We start from the raw sequence: 18322 nt of genomic DNA, 5'->3' as shown, positions 1-18322 counted from the left end.
GCCCCTAATCTGTAATATCTCCAAGACTAGAGGACTGTGTGTGACGTTATTCGAGGAAATTTTTCAATGCAGCATTTCGAAATTAGGTCTCGGAGAAACAAATAAATAATTCAGTCGGGCCAATATACCGTGAGTCAGATTCTATTGTTTTTAACTCTCTCCATGTATCTACTAATCCGTTCCCTTCATCTAAGTGGAACAGAGCCCTATAAACCCTGGGCTTTCGGCCTTTATATAGTCCCCTGCTGACACCCCAGCACACTCCAATCCCGTTGTTGTTCAAATCCCCACACATTATAGTGGGGGTCAGCCATCCTGCTAATTCTAAATTCAAAAAGTCAGGGTTGTGCCCCTTGAACATAGACTGAATGAAAAAGTAGACGTATGTAACATTACCATGATCCATTGTCCATGTTTATCACCTAATTGCTTCTTGCAAATGATCTCTTTTTCCATGGTTAAGATAGCAACCCCCTAGTTCTAGTGCCCTGTGATGTGTGTGCTATAATGTTATACCCTAGTTGATGTAAAACATTTTTTCTGGTCATAATATGTGTCTCCTGGAGACAAAAAATATCAGACTGCAGCATTTTCAAATCTTCCACCACCCTACATCGTTTTCTCGGGTCATTTAACCCACAGATATTAACCAAGGTTATCCTTAAGTTTGCCAAGATCATTTTTTTATTCTTTCAACGTCTTGGAAAAACCACGGGGCATATTAGCAAGAACCTCACTAAAATTATCACTGTTTTAGCGGCAGGAAACTGCCGCTAAAAGGGCGATAAAATTGACTTGCTAATATGCGTTATAGAATTCCAATAGAATCCCAGGTTAGATGTGCAGCCCATTATCGCCGTTTTAGCGTCAGTCTCCTGCTGCTAAAACAGCGATAATTTTAACGAGGTTCTTGCTAATATGCCCCCACCTTCTTCCATTGGTTCCGTCCTTCTTATTCTTCTTTATCCAGACACTGATATCATACTGTACACAAGTGATCTGGATAAAACTTTACCCTGAATGGAGCTACTAATGCAAAGGTTTGGTGCTTTCTCTAGCTATACAATAAATAAGTCTAACACTGATGTCATGGTGTGGAATATTCAGGGGGGATGGGTACATATCCCATAGGCTTGATCTATGGCCATGTACATGGGGATTGAGGCCATTTAGAAGATAGAGGAGATTCAAAATTCAACATGAATAGATTAGTGAATGAGATACATTTTCTGGTGAATTTGGTTAAGACAGTATGTATGCCTATAATGATGTTCCTATGTGATAATACACCATTATCAATTTGGCAAAAAAGAGTTGATAGACAAGTTACAAGGAAAGTTAGTATCATTCATCTGAGTGGCATAAGCTCATAGATTAGCTTGGACAAAATTGAGATGAAAACTGCAGAAGGACAGATTGTCATTTCCATATGTATTGCTACACCATCCAGTGTAAAAACTCAGGTTGCTATTGGTGGACAAGAATGATACCTCAAGGGTGAGGTTTACAGGTCTATGAAGGGTGAATTAAGGTGAGCAGGTTTCGTACATACATTTGGGAATTTCAATTTTAGAAAAAAGTTTCACCCAAATGTACAGGTGACCTTTATGTAAGTGTGGTGTAAGATAAGAAAACCATTAGATATTGATTATTATTCAGAGTTTGCTCCAATTTGTGAGTGTTCTAGACGATAAATTAAGTCTTCTGACTTTGAAAGCAGGAATAAAATATTTGGGGGCAAACTCATTTCATGGGAAGCTATAGGAGAACAGACAGGTGCAGAAATATCTAGGATGAGGTACTGCCAGTTAAGATCATAATGGGAAAGTCGACAGTGGTGGGAGAAGGACTCATCAGCAATTGAATAAAGATACCAACAAGAAGCACTGGAGTGCTCATGGCAAGATGGCTGCACATTAGTGCAGCTCTTCCTGACTCCAATCTGCCAAACATTAGGGTCATAATTAGTCATCCAAGATCCTGAGAGGTTAATAAACACCCTTCATGCATACTGCTGCTGCTGCAAGTAGAGTCTGGCCATGAGGCACCCAAGCAAATGGAGGAGTGAGATGCTGTGGGTGAGCACTCCCTTCATCCAACATGGTGATACCCAGCCGGAATGCACAGTGGTGTGAATCATCCGGTGCTGATCTGGTGGCTGGGATGAAGTGCCAGGATGAGGTGCTGCTGACTGGCCAGACCCCCAGCCCTGACCAACAGAGGTGTGGCCATTGTGGCAGGCTGGATGCCTGCGACAAGATAGCGGATTTTGATCTCTGGGGTGTGACTGCCACCCCAGGTCACGCTGGGCTGTGATTTCGAACCACCTCAAAAGCGTGCCTGCTCCCTGGGGCCAAATTTTAACTCAATGAGGGCATCGAGGAGGAAGCACTCTGGAGCTCGGAGGTGAGGCAGCTGCTGCACTGCTTTTTCCCCTTTACGGCATTGGCCTTGCCGGAGCTGTGACACCTAGCATGGCCCCCTTCTGTAGTGGCGGTGCTGCTATTAACTGGCACCCTAGCCGCAGAGAGCCCAGTGTGACACCACACAGCAGCAGTGGAGATGCCCGCCTGGCGTTAGGGAATTGAAGACATGCCCTTCGACCGGCAGCCTGCCCATCGCTGCCTGGGTCTATGTGCTCTCACGGATCGAGCGTGTTGTGGGCCCCCTCAAGGGACACATGAGGGCATAGCAGTTGTACTGTGGTGCCCCTGATACATGTGGGCCCCACAGGGATATAACCCCTCCTCCTCTTCTACATGCTACAACAAACTCAAGGCAGCTGATCACAAGAAACGGATTACTAGGTCGCTGGTCCACTGTGAAGCAGAGGGCAGCACTCCACTGCACATGAGCGACACGACTATTGCATATTTGACATACAGAAGGCAGCAGTCCAGCCTTACTTTCGAGGTGAAGCAGGCCACCAGGCCTTCACAGCACGTGCACTCTAACTCCAAACAAGAGCCACCACTCAAACCTGGAGCATCCTTAGATGCTGCCCTGTTGGCCATGCAGCAGAGCCTGCAGGCGACACCATGGCTTCTAAATTAAACAAACACGCAACACACCTCACCACAGTGGAACAGCACATTTTGGGAGCTGAAGATGACCTACAAGAGATTACCCATAAACAGATAAACATGGATAAGATTTTAGCATTCATCCAAGCCAAAAATGAGGACTTGGAGGCGTGTTCCTGTCGCAACCACCTGCTTATAATTGAGGTTCCAGAGTCCACTAATATAGGCCGCCTAAAAAATTGTGGAACCAATGCTGAGGGAGGTGTTTGGAAGCAAGGAACTGTTGGCGATGCTAATTGTAGAATGTTATCTTTGATCCATACATGCATGCACACTGCAGAGACCGATCATCGCAAAACTCTCAAACTACTAAGACCAGGATATTGTGCTATGCCTCTTATGTGAAAAAGGAGATACACAATGCCATGGTTTGAACATGAGGTTTCTTTCTATCCTGACTACACTGCCACAGTGCAAGTAGCAAAAAGTGAATTTACCTAAGCAAAAAAGAAACTGTAGTCCCTGGGCCTCACGTACACCATGCTGTACCCTGCCCACTAGATAATAGACCATGAGGGCAAGCAAACCATATTCACCTCTCCAATAGCAGTCATGAACTTCATCAAGACTCTTAGGCAGAACTACCAGTGGCTTACCTAGGGGTGTGGTGGGGCGGACTGCCCCAGGCGGCACTAGTTTTGGGGCGGCGGCCGCCCCTGCTCTTACCCACGGCTGCATGAATCACCAGCTTCCCCCTGCTCTTAAATCAGGCTGCGGGACGGCAAACGCAGGGGCTGCTATGGGCGGCCAACGGCCGAGCTACACTGCTGAGAGCCACCATACTCCTCCATGAAACAACATGGATATCACAAATGCTGGGGACTAATGTACTCTGTCTGATATAATCAAAGTCTTTTACAGATAGGTTTTTTGAGGTGTACAATGATTTATATTGGGCTCCTGAGGTATGCTGTATAATGTACTGGGATCTGCTAGTTTAATATAACCTGTTGGTCATCTATGAAATGGTTCCATACTAGTGCCCACATCATATAAGTTGCACTAGATAACATTATTATAATGCCTAACCAGTAACAATAGTTGCTCTACCCTAAACTGCATTTCTTTCTGGTCTGACAAGAAGGTACTGTTCAACCGTTCCCCCCTGTTCTTTTGAAGGGTAATAGGCATCTTACTCCCCATCATGGTTAAATACCACTGGGATTAAATGCGTTTAAAAGTGTGTTCTAGTCCTCTCTGACTATGATGTTTTGTAAAACTGTATTGTATCTTCTCACTGCATTGGGGATGGCTTTGGCAATTTTGTTACTGCTGACATAGGTGGGGGTATGTTGTTTCTTTGCTGAGACTCTAAGTGCATACTGCCTAGTAGATGATCAAACAAGAATGTATGACAATACAACGCATACATTTCCAACGCATAAACTTACAACACAGTTTTTACATCGCAACATCCACTAAAACGCAATCCATTACATTGCATGACACTATTCCATTACAACGCATACTACCTTTACAATGCATACCATTACAGCGCATACTATAACATTGCATTTAAGGTAAGTATTTGATAGTATAGGGGTAAAAATTACTATTCTAACTCCAGAGGGTGTAACAGTAGGGTAAGTGTTCGATAGAGTAGGGGTGAAACTTACTATTCTAACTCCAGAGGGTGCAACAGTAGGGTTAGTATTGGATAGTGAAGGGGTTAAATTACTATTCTAACTCCAGGGGGTGCAACATTATGGTCAGTGTTGGATAGTGTAGGGGTACTATGCATTGTAATGGTATGCGTTGTAATGATATGCGTTGTAATGCCTGCATTGTAGTGACATGCGATGTAGTGTCATGCGTTGTAATGGTATGCGTTGTAATGACTGCGTTGTAGTGACATGCATTGTAAGGGATGTTGCGGTGTAAACACTGTGTTGTAAGTGTAGTATGATGTAATGACTGTGTTGTAAAGGTTGTTTACCATCATACTGATATGCTTCTTGCCCCATGGCCTCACACCCATCACTGTAGCTTAGATGGAAAGAAGATTGAGTGTTATGAGCGGCCGCCTCAACCTGCTCCTGTGGAACATACATGGGTTAAACAACCTCAAAAAGGTTAGGCAAGTGCTTGCGTACCTGTACCGCCTTCAGGTCCACATTGCATTCATGTAGGAAACGCACATCATTCCACACTCAGCTACTAATTTTGGGGCATAATGGGCACACACTCTACTCTGTACACTTTAAGATTGTACTCTGGTCTAAGCATTAACTGGGCTAAATCGGTTGTCTTTCCTCGGACCCCTGCCATGGTGTCTCATGTGCTAGAGTACCCGTTAGAATGCTGCACAGAACCCCTTAAATACATTGGGGTATGGATACATTGTGACGCTGATGTTTTAATCCGCCAAAGTTATGGCACAGCCATTTCGAAGCTGCAGGACCAAATACGACATTGGACCTGCCTCCCTCTCTCGTTGGCGGACAGACAACAAGCAATCATAAAAATGATTGTGTTACCCAAATTTCTATACCTTTTTTATCAACATCCCCATTCCACTGACACAGGGATTTTTTAAATCATTACAGTCCTGCATGATGACTCTAGCATGGGCCTGTAAACAGCCTAGGTAGACGGAGACGCTTACAAGCCCTTACACTCATGGAGGATTTACAGCTCCGGACTTTCACCTGTATTATTTTTGTGCCCAAGCCCACTTTGTACATTATTGGTATCATCCTCAATATTACACAGCACATACCCCTATTGAACACCATGAAGCCTGCCCTATTTCCCTCAATGTCGTCTTGCTGTATGTGCAATCGACAAATACATTTAAGTCAGTTGGTCCACTAAACAACATGAATAGAGCATGGCAGGTACTTGCTGTGTGCACTCACAAGACTCCACTATATGCGCCATCATTAACCCTCCTACACCACCCATCCCTGTCAGCCACAAAGGAGTCAGGGCACAAGTCATATTGCGGGATGCAGGATGCGGGACTAGGGGTAATGAACGTCACCTTCCCTGATGGATCCTTTATCACACCAACAGAGTTTGGAGGAAAGTGGGACTGCACCCCCTACATAGCTTTGTATATTATATACTGAGAACAACTATGAAAGCACTATACCCCTCCATTCCCCAGGAGCCACCCGCACTGCATTCTCAACAGACCCTACTTTCATGCACAGATCGAAAAAAAACTTATCACCAAATCATATGACTCCTCACATGGTGAAAGAGGTGAGCCCACAGACACTGCCAGGGAGAACTTACCAAGATCTTAAAAGCCCCATTACCACAAGCGAACTGGGAATTCTGCTGTGTCCTATTGGATAAACTCACACCCAACTGTAATCTCAGGATCATACATTTTAAATTTCTGCAGCAGACCTTTTACTCCCCCCTTCAATTTCACAAATTTGGGCTATGAGCAGAGGCGGTGTGTGTGCGGTGTGGAGCTGCTGAGGCAGATGTCTTGCATCTAGTGCGGATGTGAGGCCCAGTAGCCTTGTACTGGATTTAAGTCACACAGATCATATCAAAGATGGCAGAGGAGCAGGTACATTTTATGTATTTATTTGAAAGGTATTTTATAGCGCTGGCTCGACCCAGAGGAATCAGAGCGCTTTACATTTTACATGTGAAATTCACATGGGAACAGAAAATTACAGGAACAAAGAAAACAGTGGTTCAATGACAAAGCATTAAGACAGTTAAAATTAGAACAGATTGATTAAAAAAATGGGCAAGGAGCAATATACATGAAAAGCTGATACGACAGGCTATATTAAACAGTAACAATAAGCGCAGGTAAAGTTCGGTAACAAGTGAAGGTAGAAGAAAAATGGAAAATTCAGGGTTGGACTGCGGGGGAGGCATAATAAGATAAGAGTGGGTGGGAAAGAACCAAATTAGGGAGGAGAGAGGTAAGAGTGGTATGCGGAAGAGAGGAGAGAGAGGGGGTAGTGAGAGATAGAACAGGGTACAGAAAATGAAAAGCAGGGAGAGGTGAGGGATAGTGATGAGGAGAAAGTAGAATCATGACGGGGAAGTAGAGTGTAGGGTCAGGGGCGAGGTTATGGACCCCAATACTTGCTGAGAAGGTGGTGCTTAAGGCCTTTTTTAAAGCTGAGGTAGGAGGGGTTACATTGCAGGGCCTTGGGGAGAGCATTCAGGATGTTCGGGGCATTCCCAGAGAAGGAACGTGATTGTGTGGTTTTCTTTTTTAACAAAGGGGAGACGAGAAGGAGAGCATTAGTGATTCTCATCGGTCGGTTACAGCCTGCAATTTTGAGTTTGTTTTTGAGGTACGACCGGGTGTTTTAGTGGAGAGCTTCATGCGTAATGCATGCTGTCTTGTAGGTAAATCTACCTTCAACCGACAGACAATTAAGGACCTTCAGGGCTGGTGAGATGTGACATTGCACCCCCAAAATGTGCCTACTGAACCTTATTAAATCGATCCAGCCTGCGAATAGTAAACTAGCAGAGGTGTCAATAACAATGGCTAAACACAGAGGGGCAGATTTATGTTAAGTGGCGCATCCCCAGGGATGCGCCAGTTAACGTGCGCCGCAGTGCGCCACAGCTCCACCACCCATGGTGCGCCGCATTTACAATGCGGCGCACCATGGTGCAAAAACGGCACAGATGCGTGACGCATCTGTGCTGGAAAGGTGGCGCATTGCTGGAGTTGTGTCGCAAGCGTGACGCAGCTCCAGCAAGGCTCGAGGGAGCCCCATCTTCACAATGCTGCGTCAAGACCTACGCCTGCTTCAAGCAGGCGCAGGGTTTTGACGCAGCATTGGCCTTAAAGTGACTGAGTGAAATCTCATAGATTTCACTCAGCCACTTTCAGGAGGCGTTCCTGCGCAGGAACGCCCCCTTCTGCGCAGGAACGCCTCCTTATGGCGCAGGGCTTTACAACGTGACGCATCTCCTAGATGTGTCACATTGTAAATAGGACGCATTGTTTGCGCCACCGTTGCGCCAAATAAAGTGACGCAATTGCGGAGCAAAGAGGCGCAAGGGCATCATAAATCTGCCCCAGAGTGTCAATATGTTGGGGGAGGGAGGAGAGTGCCGCAACATGCCGACTTACTCCAAGACTTACCATATTGTAAAGACAAACTTGTAGGCTATCCCGAAGAACTACTGCAGCCATCAAGACCAAGAGACTTTTGGGGTCAGTATGTGTCCTATATGCTGTCTAATGCCACTGACTAGGGTGACTCACTGGAATGTAATAGTTGACCTGTGTGCGGTGGGGGTAGGGAGTTTATAGGAGCAAAGGCAATGTTGTATTTATAGGGATGCTATGCTAGAGTCTCTTATTGGGTTTTTGTTGTATGATCGTACATGTGGAATGGAAATACAAAAATCAATAAAAAGAAAATAAGAAAGATAACTATTTCTGCCCGCTGTCTAAATATGTCTTTACTTTCTGTGGTATTGATACTGGTGGTAGCCGATGATCTAAAAAGATGGCTTTTTTGCTCGTTTTAATACTTGCCAGTGTTGGATCAGGAAAACGTATGGCAAGAATCCTAGAAACATCTCTATAGCACTGTAAAACCTGCAGCAATAAAGAAAAATAATTGCCATACATTACATAGGATTTACTGGTCACCGGAGTAACTGGCACAAACCAGAAGGGAGCAGGAAGCAAGATGTTGGAAATGTGGAGAACACTGGGCTAATGATGTTCACATGTTTGTGAGTTGCCCAAATCTTCAAAACGTCTGGATGGCAGGGGTGATGTGCTTTGCTTAATTATGAAGTGTACTGTGGAGGTAATCGAAAATGTTATTACAAAGGGTACAAATAGTCAACTAAAGGAGGAAATACCCGACAATCTGAAACAACTTGTTTTTTACCTGTTACTTGTGCAAGAAGAGAACTCTTATTAAATGACTGTCACTCACACCTCCCTTGGTTCAAGAATGGCTCACCACCCTAGATTAAATCTCCATGCTGGATAGTGAAAGTCATTCAAATGAAAGAGCGCGAGGGAATAGCTTTGCGAAGCTGCATCTGGCGCCCAGAATAGTTTTCTCATCTGCCATTGAATGATGAAAAAAATAACTAGCCAACACTATCTTCCCCGAGTGGGCCTTAAACTACCCTGCTTTGCTATCATGAGAGAGTCAGGTATTAAACTGGGGTATCCTGCTCCCAGTAAAATGACAATAATGGAGTTATTACTTGTTAAAGACTCTCATCCTTCATAACCAATAACTCAACTTCTTTCTTTAGAGAATGGCGTGAGACAGTGTGTCCAGGAAAGGAGTTGCAACTCCCACCCCTGAAGCCTAAAGAATATTTCTGACTTGTGGGAGGTAGATTGGGGGAATTATCACCAACCTGCCACTGCCATGCTCAGAGGGGTAGACATCACACTAGACACCAGGGAGAGATTTAAAAAAATGGGGTAGTGGTTGGCAGTCTCTGCACCCAGGGGGACGGATTCGGATATTGACCACAACATGTCCTCTCCTCCCTAGGAAGCAGAATGCTCACTAGACATCAAGACATCAGCAAGTGTGTTTTATTAAAGAATGGAGGGACCCTGTCCAGCAATTGGCCTGCAACTCCCACCCTGAAAGCCCAAACAGTCTTTCTGGACCACTGGGGGCAGATGGCAGGTGTTGACCCGAATCTTAAATCATGAAATCACACTAGTCACTAGGGACTGTATAACAAATTAATGTGTTAGGGGCCAGCCCATCCTGGCTACAGACTGCACTCCCATCCTTGAAGCCCACACAGTCTTTCCGTTCTCCAGTGGGCATATTGTGGGATGTATTCCCAATCTGCCCTCCCCAGGGGAAGATAAAACACACTGCATCCTGTGGATGGGCTGGAGCCCCATATCTTGAACGCCAAAGAATCATTCTGCAACCCCCTGTTGTGATAGATTGGGAGAAGTACCCCCAATTTGCTCCCAGTGGGCAAAAAGATACCAAGGAGTGTTTTGTTAAAGAAAATAAATTGAGGGGCAGATTCACAGAACTAATCTGAGATAAAATCCTAACTTTACTACTACTAAATGCCTTCTGTGAATACCAAAAGTAGTAAGTTTAGGATTTTATCTCAGATTAGTTCTGTGAACCGGCCCCTATGTGGGGTGTTGGCTGGTTTGCTCTTGCACCAGGCCACAACCCTCTCCCATAGAGACCAAACACTTTTTCTGCCCCTCTGGGAAGAAAATTATACGCTCTTCCCAAAAGGGAAGACAGCACACTATATTATAGATTGTGTCCGCACTGGGTAGATTGTTGGATGTATTCCCAATCTGCTCTCTCCAGAGGAAGAGAAAACACACCACATTCTGGTGCTGGGCTGAAGGCCCATATATTGAAGCCCAAACAATCTTTCTGTAATCCCCTGTTGTGGTAGATTGGGACTTGGGAGATTTACCCCCAATCTGCTCTCAGATACCTAGTAGGGTTTTTTTCTTTAAAAAAAAAAAAAGGAAACAGAATGGGGTTCGGGCTCACCTGATTTTGCTCTGAGCCACACCCCTCTCCTCTGGGGACCAAACGCTTTTTCTGTACCTCTAGTAAGAAGATTATCGTCTCTTCCCAGCAAGGAAGAATGCACACTAAACACCAGGATCCATATCATAGAATGTGGCCTGAGGGCATGATGGTCGTTTATGCTTGCTTCCTGTAACCAAATGACACTTTAATATTATAAAAGAGTTTGCCGATCCCTTTATAAAATATGGATCACACAGCTGAAATTCATTTTCATTCAGGAAATTAGGAAAACCTTTATCTTTGCACCTGCACTGTATTATGAATGCAAATGCAAAAAAACAAGTCAGGGGAAGCACTGACTGTGCTGTAAAGAGATGCGATTTGAAAGGTAAAGAAGGGATTCCCAAAAAATCCCACTGCAGGTGGGTATAGTTATGCCCCTCACCTGCCTTCAAGGTGTTGCCTTCCCCACTCTTCAACCTACCTTATTGTTTTCACTAATGCTTTTTTTCTGAGCCCAAGTGTAAACTACTAGAGTTTTCAACTGCAATGAAGATAGCATTTCTTTAATAATCATGTGCACTATACTACTTCATGTCTCCCTATTTAAGGGAACATTGGAGCTCAAACACAGGGACAATGAGTCCAATTAGTAATCCGTGCCGAGAATGAATTATTATTTTTCTTTTAAAAAAAGAATGGAGTGGGGTTATCTGTTCTTGTACCTGGCCGCACCTCCTGCCCCTGGAATCAAAATTGCCCTCCCTCCCCCCAGCCTAGCTTCAATATAAATCTGTCATCTCAATGGCAAGTGAGAAGAAATATACATTTCTTTGGGTGTAGGGTGGGTACTAGTTTAACTCAGAATCGGGCACCATCCCCAGGCAAGAGACAGTATTTGGGCCCCTGAGGGGAATCAGAATAGGGGTAGTACTCTCGCTCTCTGCCACAAAAACAGAACTTAACTTAATGTTTGATAACCAGGGTACTCCATCATTGGTCTATACCACTGTTTAATCCTAATAACACCAGCTATCAATATCTTATCTGCAGACACGCCACCCTGGTGCTTCATCTGGAAATACCTGTTGGAAGGAAGAGACACAATAGAGAGAGGAGTTTAAGCAAATGAGGACAGTGCCATTGTGGAGTGCCACAAGAACCTTTCCAGATCTTAACTGGAGTCAATAGGGGTGATGCCAGTGAAATGCGCCCTTAATCTTCAGCTTTTCACCCTAAATGGGGTCAAATAGAGTACAGAGGGCCAGCTTAGAGGGCTCTGAATTGACAATGCACATCATGTAACCAGGCTGAGCTTCAGCTTCAGCCAGTTATGCCAAATAAGATGAGGGAGACAAGAGGTATATTTCCAGCAATAATAAAGAGGGTGGTGTGGAGTGTAGAACGAAGGGATCCCAGGGGATTGCAACACACATGCAAAACTGTTTATGCAAAAAAAGAGATATTTCCCAGTGGAATATGTAACTATCCACCTGCTCAGCACAAAATTCAAGATTCATCAGCAGTTACAATCACTCCTCCACAATGATGAAACTCAGATGCAGAGAGAGAAAAAAATATTGAAGCTGTATGATTGCCATTAAAAAAGCATTTTCCTCAACGTGTGTGTATGTGCAAAAATGTAGTAAATAGGAACAACAGAGCAAAACGATGAAAATGACTCGACCCATACTACAGCCTGGCAGGTACACAGGTAGGCTCACCTTCCAGCACTCTCTTTGATTGCTTTGGGCTACCTCGTGTGATAGTTGCCGAAGAGAAGACCACGTAGGTCAGTGATAACTCTGCTCTTAGTATATTTCTTTTATTCAAATGTTATCATGTGTGCTTGCACAAGTAACGAAATTGTGATAAAAGCCCAATAGTGTTAATGTAAGGTTAGGAAATAAACATGGAAATCTAAACAGTGTATTCACAAGAAATCTAAAAAGTGAGTGGATAGTGTCACAAAACAAGCATCGGCATAGCCAATAGGTCTTGCCTTTGGGACCTTATAAGCTTTCAGCCATGCAGTACACTATCCTGGGTGCTGTGCCTCCAAAGCTATACAATTACTATGCACTGGGTCATGTAGTCTGATTTAGGAATACAAATGGAGCCAGCAAATAGAAAGCCCAAAAATGTGATTGAGGTTGCAGGCCTACCCTTGGGCTATTTTCTCCATAATAGTGAGATGCCTTCACACATTACCTATAGCAATTCTGCAGCCAGGGTGTTTTCCCTCACAATTATAGATTTGCTGTATTTGCCACATAAACCATCATTTGCCGATGTTGACAAGAAATGTTTGTTTCTAGTGCAAACGTAGCGTTTCCGCACAGTGGAAGGCCCTTCACAAAGGTTTACTGCTTATTTTCCCACAGCTTGTTAATGTGTTAACCTGGTACTAATTAGGTGAAACCTTTACTCAGAAAGTGTTAACATGTGCAAAAAGAATAAAATAACTAAGTAATACAAACGACATCTGAGGAATGGTGTGCTTTTCTTGCTGCATAATATAGTCAACCCTCCCCGCATAATGTGGTAATCTCCTGATGCATAAATCCAACGCTCCTGCCTGTAGACTAGGATATCCCACTGGAACTGACAACTGAACAATAAAAGATTGATGGAGAACCATACTTCCCTGAAATCATGCTCTCTTTTTTCCAACATCTAGCTTTATTTGTAACAGGTCAGAGAACAGAAGGTCTTAAACAGTGCACGAATGGTAAACAATGGGAGTTATATTACAAAACCAAGGAAATAAAGGTTTCACTACACTGTATTAGAAACGGTATTGTGTTTAAATTGTTCGCACATTTGCTGCTGGGATGTCATCAAAGGCGTTCAGATGTCTTCAGAAATGAAACTGAAAACAAAGAGAGAAAAATAACAGAAAAGCCTGAACAAGTCGAGGTGCTTGAGAAAACATTAACCCTTTGGTAGCTGCCCCTCTGGAGATTCAGTGTTCAGGACCTCAAAAACATTCAAGGATCAAAAGAAAAAAAGAGGAACAACTTTTATTACTAAATAAAAGCTTTCTGTAGACACTTTCAGAAAAAAATAATTTATCAATAGCATGATACGTGGCAGCTTAACTCGTTAGGTGACCTACCTCTGCAGAGTCTCAGACTGATGGGACAGTAAAATGGCTGTGGATTCCTCTGTACATACACACCGAGAGTATTTTTGTTAAAAGAGTAAAATAAGTTGAAGATTCGTTTATTTATATTTCCCTGTGAAATGGTATAATGCACTTTTCGGGACAAATTGCGTGCATCAAAATGACAAAAAAATAAAAAGTAATCAAAAAGTATCTCCAGTTCAAAAGATCGATGAAGCACATAATTTCTGTGACCGGGCCCTCTCCCGGGCTCACAAGTGTTGGTAAAAAAATGGGAAGCCCAGGGGCCAGGCCACATCGTTTGGAACCTGAAACTAAAATGCTTGCGGGGATGTTTCTTGCTAACTTCATTATACATCCATATGTGCAGAACAGGAGAATGGTTGCTCAGGCAATGATTTCGCATCTGTGGTGGAGTGTCACTCTGTTTTTCAGGTCATGACATCCCTTACCTGATGAAGTGCGCTGATGCCATAAATGTTGGTGTTGTTTAGTAGGTCGTTCTCGCTTTTGCCCTGCAGCATGGCTTCGGCATCTTTCAGGTAGCCAGATGGGCAAGCTAGCAGGAATTTGGCAGCACCATTGAAGCAAACGGCCTAAGACATAATATGGAAAACGGAAGGGCTCTGTAAACAAAGTTAACACGGACAATGGGAGGGAGCGGGAACAAAGTGAACATGGATAACAGAAGGGGAGCGGGAAAAAAGTTAACACGGAGAATGGGAGGGGGCAGGAAAAAAGTTAACATGGACAACGGGAGGGATTCGGGGAAAAGGTTAAGACGGACAATGGGAGGGGGCAGGAAAAAAGTTACCAAGGACAATGGGAGAGGGCGGGAAAAAAGTTAACAAGGACAACGGGATGGGGTGGGAAAAAAGTTAACACGGACCATGAAGAAAGTTAACACTGACAACGGGTGTGGGACTAAATCCACGGTGGGAGGGCGCGGCAACAAAGTCAACACAGATGGCCTCCATGATATCAGCAGTGCTCGTAACAGGAAAGCCAAGGCAAAAGAAAACAAGCATTTGCAATGCAGTAGGACTCGCCTGTATGCAAGACCTAATGCATTGGAAATGGGAGTGCGGGGTGAGAAGGCATGAACGGGAGTGTGGGGGGCTCGAGGGTTGAGAAGTTACGGACTGCAGGAGGGGGTAAAGCACAGGAATAAAATAGTTTTCCAAGTAAAGGGGCCAGTAGCCATGGAAGGATACAAATGATGACATGGCCGTCATGAGGATTGACTAACAAGCCTAAAACCAATCGGAAGGCAGCATTTAAAACCTAAGCCAATGAAAAAGATGGGCGGAGAGTGGGCGGAGCTTCCACTGAGCTTCCACGCCATACTGAATACTGCATGCCTCGCAACGCGAGCAGCGCATGCGCGCTGCCGCTATAGGCTCTGCCTAAAAAGGATGGCCGATTCCAATGGCAATTTATACAAGATTATCTCAACCAGCACTCTTCACAATCAATGTCTCTTTGAATGTTGTGAAGTGTTATTTCTTCAAATTCACTAAATCCAAGATGCTCCTTATTGACAAATAATTTTTCTGAAGGTTTTGTCAAAATGAAGATTTTTTTGTCATAAGGAAGAATGGGTTTGATTAAAAGCAAGTGAGGAATACCATCTTTTCACTTGATTTATCTCCTATATACCCGGGCACACTATATCTGGTTTGAGTAGGCACACATTCTGACTGGTTACATCTCCGTTCTGGACCATGCACCACATCACAAAGAAAAGTGATGTCTTCGGCCCATGCTCAAGCAGTGCCAAAACATTGACAAGAGGTTCAATCACCACTCACTGTTTCTCTCTATGCAGGTTAATTTCCACTAAGGGAGTTCTAATCAAGAGTCCATTAACCTTCTGGGGGCACTCAGGGCCAGATTTAACACTTATTCACACAGCGCAGTGCAGCAGCCAAAAGTGTTGCACTGCTTGAAAAGGAGAAAGGAGGAAAGCACCATATTTATAGACATCTGGCACTCTCCTCCCCTTTCCCTAGCGGGATGGAGGGTGTCCCCGTGAGTGTAGCATAGGTTTTGTACTGGAAGGATAGCCTTCCAGTACAAAATGCCATGCTTAGATTAACTTTAAACCCTTTCCCTCTTTGTATGTGTGCTGTAAAGTGCAGCACATGTACAAAATCGCAAAAGGAAGGAGAATTGAAAGCTTTCTCACCCTAAGTGCACCGGGTATGCCCGGGCGTGGATCCAGGGCTCACTGTGCCACTGGATTCAAGCTAGCCTGGCTGATGAAGGGTGATGCCCCGAAACTGGTCCTAGGATGCTTGTTTACGCTACAGGGAGGACCTAGATTGGCAGTTCAGTCTGGACTGTCCCATGAGGTACAGGGTCAAGACTGATTTGTATATGGTTGGGTCTAACCTGGGGTGGCATGGTGAACAAAAGAATAATGTATTTAACCCAGGTCTATTGACTGGGGATGAATGTATGATTTGCTCTGCAATCCATCCATCATCTGTGTTTTTTTTGCTTTCTCGCCCTAAGTGCGCCGGGCATGTCCAGATGTGGGTCCCGGGCTCACTGTGCCACTCGATCCAAGATAACCTGGCTGATGAGGGGTGATACACAGAAATCGGTCCCAGGGTGGTTGTTTCCTGTCCAGGGAGAACTTAGCTTGGCAGTTTGGTCTGGACTGTTCCCATGAGGCACAGGGTCAAGACTGATTTGCATATGGTTGGGTCTAAACTGGGGTGACATGGTGAGCAAAAGAACGATAGATTTAACCCAGATCTATTGACTGGGAGTGACTCTTTGATTTGCTCTGCATTCCGTCCATCTGTGTGTCTTCTGAAGTGAACGTTTCAGCACTATTTCAACGGTCTTCCAAGACCGAGTGCAGAAGTGCAGGACAAAACATGGCGCGGTGCACAATCAATTAGATGAGCCGTGCTCACCGGAAGACACTATGAAATACATGGAGAAATTCAGGCAGCTACAATTAATCTCAGAAATCTTGTAGGTGTATGAAATACGCCAGGTGAAGTGCTCAAAAACTGAGAGCGACAATGGCTTAATTATGCATTAGCATCAATGTTATATAACACTTCTCTGTACATTTTTACTAATCATAATTGTAAATCCGTAGTTAATCGAAAAGAAAAAAGAGACATGCAGCAGCCTCCATGATTACAGCAAGCTGACACAGCCTAGAGCACGAACAGACGCTTTCAACTGTGTAAACAATTGTAATATGTGTCTGTTCCTACCAAGTGGGCTAGCATGTTTTGAAGATTTTGACACAGGTCCATTAAGCAACGTCTCCTGAGACAATCTCTAACTAAGACGAAGAAATAAAATCCTATTATAACCATAGTCATTGCACTTTTAGGCAATGCTATGACATCGAGACAAAAGAAAAACATTAGATGGAAATTATTCAGCCTTTCTGCGGGCTTACAGGAATCAAACAAGCCACAAGGGAACAACCACAGCGGTAATTAAAATAAATTGGATGAAAACATAAACAAGACAGATTTAATCCGTCAACAGGGAAGATTATAACTTTTGGAGGCATCAGAATATGCCAATATCAACAACATTTTAAAACTCTGGAACAAACGAAGTTCACGCTTGCTACATATAACGATTGCTCAAAGGTAGAGGGAGCTCGCACAGCAAATTGTTCATACAGTGCAATGGTGAAAAATTGTAACTGGTTGTAGTGTGCAACAAGAGGAAAAACACTGTCTGGCCAGGCAGTGTGAGGGTTAGTAGCAATGTTCCAGGGCTCCCCCTTCTCGGGAGAGAACAACTCTGTGCACAACCAAAAAGACCGAGGTCTCATTCCATACTCAAAATTATATAGAGGTCAAAGTTTAACCATGACAAGGTTTTATTCCAAAATGTAGGATATTTGGACATTCCAGTCCATGAAAGTTTGTAATCAAAAACAAGTCTCTTTGTACATCATGTTGCAACAAAATAATCCTCAAACATCCCGATGCATTTCGGGCAGATGCCCTTTGTCAAGGGATTACTCTACGAGGCAAAACAAAATAAAATCACTGTAACATCATGTGAACTGTTACATGAAGCAATAATATTGACATGCGATTAGTTGAACCAAAGAAGGCAAGGTGAGTCTAAATCATGGGTACTCACAAACTTTCTCTCGGGGGCCAAATTTACAGTTTGGTTTGTGTCCGAGGGCCGCATCGGTGGGGGGGCAGGGTCAGTGGGAGAGGGGGAGGGGCTAGAGCAACAACATAAAACTGACCATGAGGTTGATCATAGGTCCCTGCAGCGGACGCCTTCGTCCACTGAGCCGTCCCGGCATACACACATCTCTCTCGGTCTAGCTCTCTCTCCCTCTCACCCTCCCTCTCTCCTGTCTTCCTCTGTCTCACTCCGACTGTCTCACTCCCTCTCTCTCACTCCCTCTCTCTCACTCCCTCTCCGTCCCCCTCCCTTTCCCTCCCTCTCACTCACTCTCTGTCTCACCCCCTTTCACTCCCTTTCCCTCCCTCTCCCTCCATTTCCCTTCCTTTCCCTCCCTCGCCGTCTCCTTCCCTTTCCCTCCCTCTCACTCCCTCCCTTTCCCTCCCTCTCTTTCTTCATCTCACTCCCTCTCCCTCCCTGTCCGTCTCACTCCCTCTCCGTCTCACTCACTCCCTCTCCCTCCCCCACTCACT

This window comes from Lissotriton vulgaris, chromosome 3_1 (assembly GCF_964263255.1).
Source record: "Lissotriton vulgaris chromosome 3_1, aLisVul1.2, whole genome shotgun sequence".
Taxonomy (NCBI): Eukaryota; Metazoa; Chordata; class Amphibia; order Caudata; family Salamandridae; genus Lissotriton; species Lissotriton vulgaris.
Note: the sequence above shows the minus strand (reverse complement) of the source record.